Raw genomic sequence first — 8,073 nt, forward strand, 5'->3', positions numbered from 1 at the left:
TAGTTCAACCAAAAATGTAAATTCTCTCATCATATACTCACACTCATGCCACCCAGATGTCTATTTCTTTCTTCTGCTGAACAGAAACGAAGATTTTTAGAAGAATATTTCAGTTCTGTAGGTCCATACAATGCAAGTGAATGGTGACCAGATCTTTGAAGCGCCAAAAAGCACATAAAGTCAGCATAAAAGTAATCCATAAGACTCCAGTGCTTAAATCCATATCTTCAGAAGTGATTTGATAGGTGTGGGTGAGAAATAAATCTATATTTAAGTCTATCTTTTTTACAGCCAAAGGTTTGAATAATGTGCAGCTTTTGCTCTTATGGAAAGAAATTGGTACTTGTATTCACCAAAGTGACATTAAACTGATCACAATGTAAATTCAGGACATTAATAACATGGAAAATTACTATTACAATTTGAAAAAAAATGTCAGAACTTGTTAAACTACGTCAGCGAGTTCTCATCAAAAAATCCTCCATGTGTCAGTTTGTCCAGATACTCAGGTGACATTTCACCCCACACTTCACTAAATGAAAATAAACAATGGAAGTTTTGAAATGCATTGTTTAATGATATGTTGGATGATAATATTTGCCAGTGTTTATAAATAATAGATTTACATTGTATGTTAATATACAGTGAACTGATTTTTTTCTTCTTCTAAGTTCAGTTGATTGGGTATGATTTGGAAAGGCACTCACCTGTCTATATCTCACAGCTGAAAATGCATATCAGAGCAAAAACCAAGCCATGAGGTCAAAGGAACTGCCTGCAGAGCTCAAGAAACAAAACATTTTGGCTGCACTGAAGGTTCCCGAGAGCACAGTGGCCTCAATGAATCTTAAATGGAAACGTTTGGAACAACCAGGACTCTTCCTAGAGTTGGCCGCCTGGCTAAACAATCGTGTAGAAGGACCTTAGTAAGAGAGATGACCAAGAACTCGATTGTCACTCTGGTTGGGCTCCAGAGATCATGTTTGGAGATGGGAGAAACTTGCAGAAGGACAACCATCACTGCAACACTTAACCAATCTGGGCTTTATGGCAGAGTGGTCAGACGGAAACCTCTCCTCAGTGCCAGACACATAACAAAGCACCTACAAGATTCTCTGCTCTGATGAAAAGAACATTGAACTGTTTGGCCTCAATTCCAAGCATCATGTCTGGAGGAAACCAGGCACCGCTCATCACCTGTGCATTAGCATCCCAACGGTGAAGCATGGTGGTGGTAACATGGTGTTTTTCAGCGGCAGGGACTAGGGGACTGGTCAGGGTTGAAGGAAAGCTGAACGCAGCAAAATACAGAGATATCCTTAATGAAAACCTGGTCCAGAGCTCTCAGGACCTCAGACTGGACTGAACAGCCAAGACAACGCAAGAGTGGCTTTGGGACGACTCTGTGAATGTCCTTGAGTGGCCCAGCCAGAGCACAGACTTGAACCCAATTGAACTTCTCTGTAGAGACCTGAAAATGGCTGTCCACCGACAGTCCACATCCAACCTGATGTAACAGTCTGAACGGGACTCAAATCGACATCTCCGGTGTGGGAGGCGGGTGCGCTAACAAGGAGGCTAAAGGCTACAGCCTCTAGCGTCAGTCGCTAGTGCATCACTTGAGGTCAGGAGAGTGAGGTTTACACACTGCACAGCTATCTACCAGCTGGCTCCCATTACACTCACCCCCCTAAACCTCACTCCCATCCGGGTCACAGCACCATTGTAACCGGTCCTGATCACCCCGCTCCAAACAGGACTCGAACCGATGTCTCCAGCATGGGAGGCGATTGCGCTAACAAGGAGGCTAAAGGCTACAGCCTCTAACATCAGTCGCTAGTGCATCACTTGAGGTCAGGAGAGTGAGGTTTACACACTGCACAGCTATCTACCAGCTGGCTCCCGTTACACTTACAGAGCATAAGAGAATCTGCAGAGAAGAATGGTAGAAAATACCCAAATCCAGATGTGCAAAACTTGTCACATTATACCCAAAATGTCTTGAGGCTGTAATCGCTGCCACAGGTGCTTCAGCTAAGTACTGAGTTAAGGGTCTGAATGCTTGTGGGGGGTTGGAATGCCCAATTCCCAATGCACTCTAAGTCCTTGTGGTGGTGTAGTGACTTGCCTCAATCCAGGTAGCGGAGAACGAATCTCATTTGCCTCTGCGTCTGAGACAGTCAATGCACGCATCTTATCACATGGCTTGTTGAGTGTGTTTCCGTGGATACCTAGTGCGTGTGGAGACTTCACGCTATTCTCCGCTGTATCCACGCACAACTCACCACATACCCCACTGATGCCATGAACCACATTATAGCGACCACAAGGAGGTTTGTGACTGTACCCACCCTGGCAACTGCACCAATTCTTGGGTTTCAGTCACGTGATTATGATGACGCGCGAAGGCGGAGCGATTTCAGATGGAGGGCAGGAAGTAAACATGGAGAATATGTCTATGGAGGAAACCGTTGCGGAGAGTCCGTATTGAACGAATTTAGAACCAGTTTCAAGAAATAGATACAAGGAGTTAGTAAACGCATATGTTGGACGTGACGGGATTGTTGCTTGTGACTGTCACGGAACTGGCATCTGCGAGATTAAGGTAATATTACAAGTCTCTGTTGTAGTAAAGTCCCTAAATCTCGAGTCTGAGTCGTGTCTCAAGTCCTAAACTGAGCAAAAAGGCAGAAAATATATTTGTTAATCTATTGTTCACGTGTCCTTCTCGCTGTGATTTTAGTGTCCACACTCTCACCAAGATGAAGCCAATCTGCGCTTGTCTGCCTCATCAATGATGGGGATAATGTCATGCTGGACCGGACTCATGACTACTACTACCAAGTTCAGGGACAGCTTCACATTGTAGACGCTGAGTACTGTGATTTTGTTGTGTGGAACCACAATGAAATTTTTGTTGAAAGGATTTTGCCCGATCTTGAACTTTGGGATGATGTTATCCCTAAAGTTGAGTGCTTTTTTAGAAACTGAATACTTCCAGAAATACTGGGACAGCAAGTTACAAACTCACATGTGTAATGTACAGGGTTCCCACACCTTGGTTAACTTCAAATTCAAGGACCTTTCAAGGACTTTCCAGGTCCAATATCCTCAAATTCAATGTGGATGTGGGCACACATTTCAAGTGAGAGCAAGGTTGCATCGTGTTACCTTGTAAGATACATTGTTACAGTTTTCATGTGTCAAACACAACTATGCAAAAAAGCTTTTTGTTTTGCATTATTTTGATATATCTGACAAAGATCTGATATTCTATTTATCGTATTTCTGTTTTGCACAAAACTGAAGAATATTCGGTACATCCTATACTGTACTCTAAAATTATCTCTAACTTTTGAAATTTCATCGAAAAGAGCTTAGGCCCATGTAACCAGAAGATAGATTAAAATACTTTTAAGTTTTTCTTTCCTCATGGGTTTACATTATATTCAACATTACATTAAATAAAACATTTGTGATAATCTGTTAATTGATAATCTCTATTAAAAAGTATGTGTAAAAAGAGAATCGCACTGGTGCCAACTTTTTTTTAAATAAAAGTTACTGATAACTTCTGGATTTGAAATACAAATAGTGAGTAAGTGTTTGTGGTACAGCCGCGGATCAGTTGCGCACTGCAAATGCAGCATAATATGAAAGCGCTATAGCGCGTGCTGCTCCTGTACCATACGCACGCAGTATGTGTGAAACAGGCGTGACATTTCACAGCGAGACATTTAAGTAACAGCAAAAAACAGCTAGCAGCTAACATGCAATCAACATTTCTGTCAGATGCAGGCCATGGTAGGACTTACCTGCTTTCGATTTCCGAAGTGCCGTCTTGTGTGTAGATCCAGCCGCATGACTTGAGTGCCGCTTCTCCCATGCTATCCACTTTGATTGATTTACAACAGGCTTTGCACCTGGCTAAGTGATGGCCCTTTGGATCTCTGGCAAGCCATTCTTCATAATTTTCTTTGGTGAGCCAAATATCCTGAAATTTACATTTTCCAGGCATCACGTTTCAGCCTATTTTTGCAATGTCTTTGAGTGGGAAACGTTGAGGTACCAGCGCGCGTGAACGTCATGGCAACGTACAAAACAAAGTACCTCGCGCGGGAAACACTTAACGTAAATGCGCGTAACTAACGTAAATCAAGCAGGCTAGTATGCAGCATAAGCCACGAAGTGTTGGCGAAATAAAAAATTAATGGACAGATTTTTTTTTCCAGAAAACTTCTTGCACAAAATAAATTCAAGCACTTTCAAGGACCTGTATCTATGTATGTTTATTTTCAAGAACTTTCCAGGGCCTTGAATTTTATTTTTCAGATTCACAAACTTTCAAGGATTTCAAGGACCCGTGGGAACCCTGAATGTAATGAAAGGATCCAAGCACTCTTGAAAGTTGGCTGTGTGATATTGCTGTTATATCAATACGGTTGTATGAGACAAGATTACATTTTGACTATTGTTACGAGTGTGGTCTTTGTGAGTTCTGGCTGTTGTATAATTTAAATGAAAAGATTAAATGCCATTGAGAAGACAGAATTATACATGGTGGTTTATTTACAAGATTAGATTTTTCAACAATTGTTATAATAACAAGAACATTGTGTGCAATAACAGATTAGAATCCATTTCATTACATATAATACATATAGCCAGTACAATTGGACTAGTGGATAAAAGTATTACACTTTGTAAATGGGTGGCTCAGTGGTTGAGGCTCAGGGTTACTGACCAGAAGGTCAGGGGTTCAAGCCCCAGCACCACCAAGAAGCCACTGTTGGGCCCTTGAGCAAGGCCCTTAACTCCAGGTTGCTCTGGGGGGGGATTGTCCCTGTGATAAGTGCACTGTAAGTCGCTTTGGATAATACATATATTAAAAGCGTCTGCCAAATGCATATATATTACACTTGTTGAAAACATATTAACAGACTGATATGTGTCGGGGCTCAGGTACTACTACTCCCTGTCAGAGCCAAGAAGCAGGGCTCAGGTACTGGACTGACTGATTATTATCCCTATCCCTCCCTCCTCCTTACTCCAATGGGACAATAGACTCCGAAAAATTAGACAAGACACAGCAAATAACCCCAGTCTTGTCAATCAATGCTAGTGCCTCACTTTGTTTTGTTGCCATGTGCTCTGGGCATAGCCCTGCTTTGCAGAATCTGATATTTTCTTCTGACTAAACCGATAACTCTCTCAACATGAATACACAAATTCGCTATTTTTCTTGTGTCTGCCACCTCATACGCTGACAGCTGTTTTCTCCCCCTTGGTAAATGCAGGTATCTGTAGTGAAGCACAGTAAAATCCCACACTATCACCAATATTGAACCCACGGTCTGCTAGGACAATATCTCCAGGTAACAGGTTTTTTAGGAGGCCACTCTCTATTGTGATCTGTTTATCGCTGACTCTCCCTCCCCAGACACAAGATATGTAAGTGACATAGCCTTGGGGTGCAACACCAATCAGAAATTTTACAGTATGTTGATGCTTGTAGTTTGAACATGTCGCTCTGGCCACTCAATTTGAAATTCCAACCTTTCATGAAGTATGTCAATTACTTTATGCCAAACTCTAGAAGCAGTTGGCAGAGAGATCTTGAACCTGAAAGCTAAATCTTTCAGCGGGAGATTTAGTCTCAGCTTCATCAAAACTAAAATTAACTGTTCAAATTTAGACAGCACAGACATAGGACCACAGCTGATGTAGGGTTTGCACAGCTCAAAAATCTGAATTAAAACTAAGAAGTTGGGGAGCCCCGTGTAGAACATTGTCTTGTCTTCGTTTTTTTCAAAGGACTCCTTGTTGAACTGTGTGTCCAGTGCTTTGGCTCGAAGATCTCCCAGCTTTGTTGTGTTTTGTCTCAGAACATCCTCCATCTTCTCAATGTCATCCATTGTTAGCTCAGTCTGGCATCCGGCATCTACATAGCCTGCAACATATCAGTGGGGAGCATAATTAGTTAATTCATGAATATGAATTATGTGAATTGTTGTGAAGTTATCTTTTTGACAACCTTTTTACAAACATGCAAGTTCTCTGGTCCAATTATACAGAGTGATTTTAGTTAATATGAATTATGTGAATTGTTGTGAAGTAATCTTTTTACAAACATACAAGTTTTCTGGTCAACATTTGTAACAATTAATAATTATTAATAACAATGAATAATAATGCTGGTTACACATCTTAGTACAATAATTTACATTTATCATTTAATGTCCCATTCCCACTGATCCCCTCTGATTGTGGGTTGTTGTCAGCTGGCTGCCTCGGTTCAAATCAAATCAAATCAAATCAAATCAAATCACTTTATTGTCACACTACCATGTACACAAGTGCAACAGTAGGTGAAATTCTTGTGTGCAGTTCCGAGCAACATAGCAGTCATGACAGTGACGAGACATATACCAATTACAATAAACAACATACTTACACAAAACAATTTACAAATCAGATGTACACATACTTACACAACACAATAATTATATACAATGCAGAATATAGAACAGAATATACAATACAATAAGTGGGAGTATATGAAATATATATGTGTATATATATATATATAGCAGTTGTATTGAGGAGAATATGTTGACAGTCCAGTGTGAGATTATAGCTGAATAAAGTGCAGTGCTAATTATTGATCCTGATAGATCAAGAGTTCAACAGTCTGATTGCTTGGGGAAAAAGCTATCATGTAGTCGGCTGGTGCGTGGTCCTGATGCTGCAATACCGCCTGCCTGATGGTAGCAGTGAGAACAGCCCATGACTTGGGTGACTGGAGTCTCTGATGATCCTCCGAGCTTTTTCACACACCGCCTGGTGTATATGTCCTGGAGGGAGGAAGCTCACCTCCGATGATGTTCCTGGCAGTTCGCACCACCCTTTGCAGGGCTTTGCAGTTGTCGCGGTGCTATTGCCATACCAGGCGGTGATGCAGCCAGTCAGGATGCTCTCTACAGTACTGCTGTAGAACCGTGTGAGGATGTGGTGGTTCATTCCAAACTTCCTCAGCCGTCTCAGGAAGAAGAGGGCTGGTGAGCCTTCTTCACAACGGCCTCAGTGTGGGCCGGACCATGTGAGTTCCTCAGTAATGTGGACACCGAGGAACTTGAAGCTGCTGACTCTCTCCACCGGTGCTCCATTGATGGTGATGGGGCTGTGTTCTCCGTCTTTCTTCCTGAAGTCCACAACAAGCTCCTTGGTTTTACTGACGTTGAGGGAGAGGTTGTGCTCCTGACACCAGCGTGTCAGAGTCAGGTTCTGAGCTTTCGGCTGTCTGCGTCAGATCCGGGCTCTCATCTGTCTGTTGGAGATCCAACATAGCATCTGCACATTCCGACCGTCTTTGTTGGTCTTCCTTGATCTTCATCCTTTGCTCTCGTTTAAGAGACGCCTCTGATTTGGGCTTAGTTTTTTTGTAACCTAGGTTGACCGTCGGAGCCCAATCTACCGACTCTACGTCACCCAAAGCGCTAGGGCAACCTAAAAAGCACCAATGAAGTCCATATTAGACTACCGGTAACTTAATAAGCATTACTAAGTAAATGAGCATTTAATGACACCCTAATGCTATATAAACACAGACACAAAAAACACGTTGGCTAGCTAACATACCTCCGACGAAGTGGTCGCTGCAGACACGGGCATTAACAGACTCTGCTCCTCCCGACCGCAGACGTACGTTAAAAATCCGCTTTTTACATTTCTCACCTTTATGAGTGACAATCTTCGGTACTCTATAAAAACCCTTTCCCCTTTCTCGATTAGAACAATTGGAGCAGCCGTAAGCTACACAAAACATTGGCATTTTGCCAGACGGCAGATCCTCAGCTATTACACTTCCTGCCCTCCATCTGAAATGCGCGCTCTCGCGATGCAGCAGCGTGACGTCACGTGAAACCAACCTATTGGTTGATTAGGAAGCCTGACTGGAGTCCCTCAACACGCCCTGGATTCTAAATTGCAACTCCAAATGTGGTATTCAGTGTCTTTACTTGCTGAGCTACCCAGGCTCCCAGTTTTATTTATTTTTTTGGTTTTTGCTTTGTC

Source organism: Xyrauchen texanus, chromosome 12, assembly GCF_025860055.1.
Source record: "Xyrauchen texanus isolate HMW12.3.18 chromosome 12, RBS_HiC_50CHRs, whole genome shotgun sequence".
In the NCBI taxonomy this organism is placed as follows: domain Eukaryota; kingdom Metazoa; phylum Chordata; class Actinopteri; order Cypriniformes; family Catostomidae; genus Xyrauchen; species Xyrauchen texanus.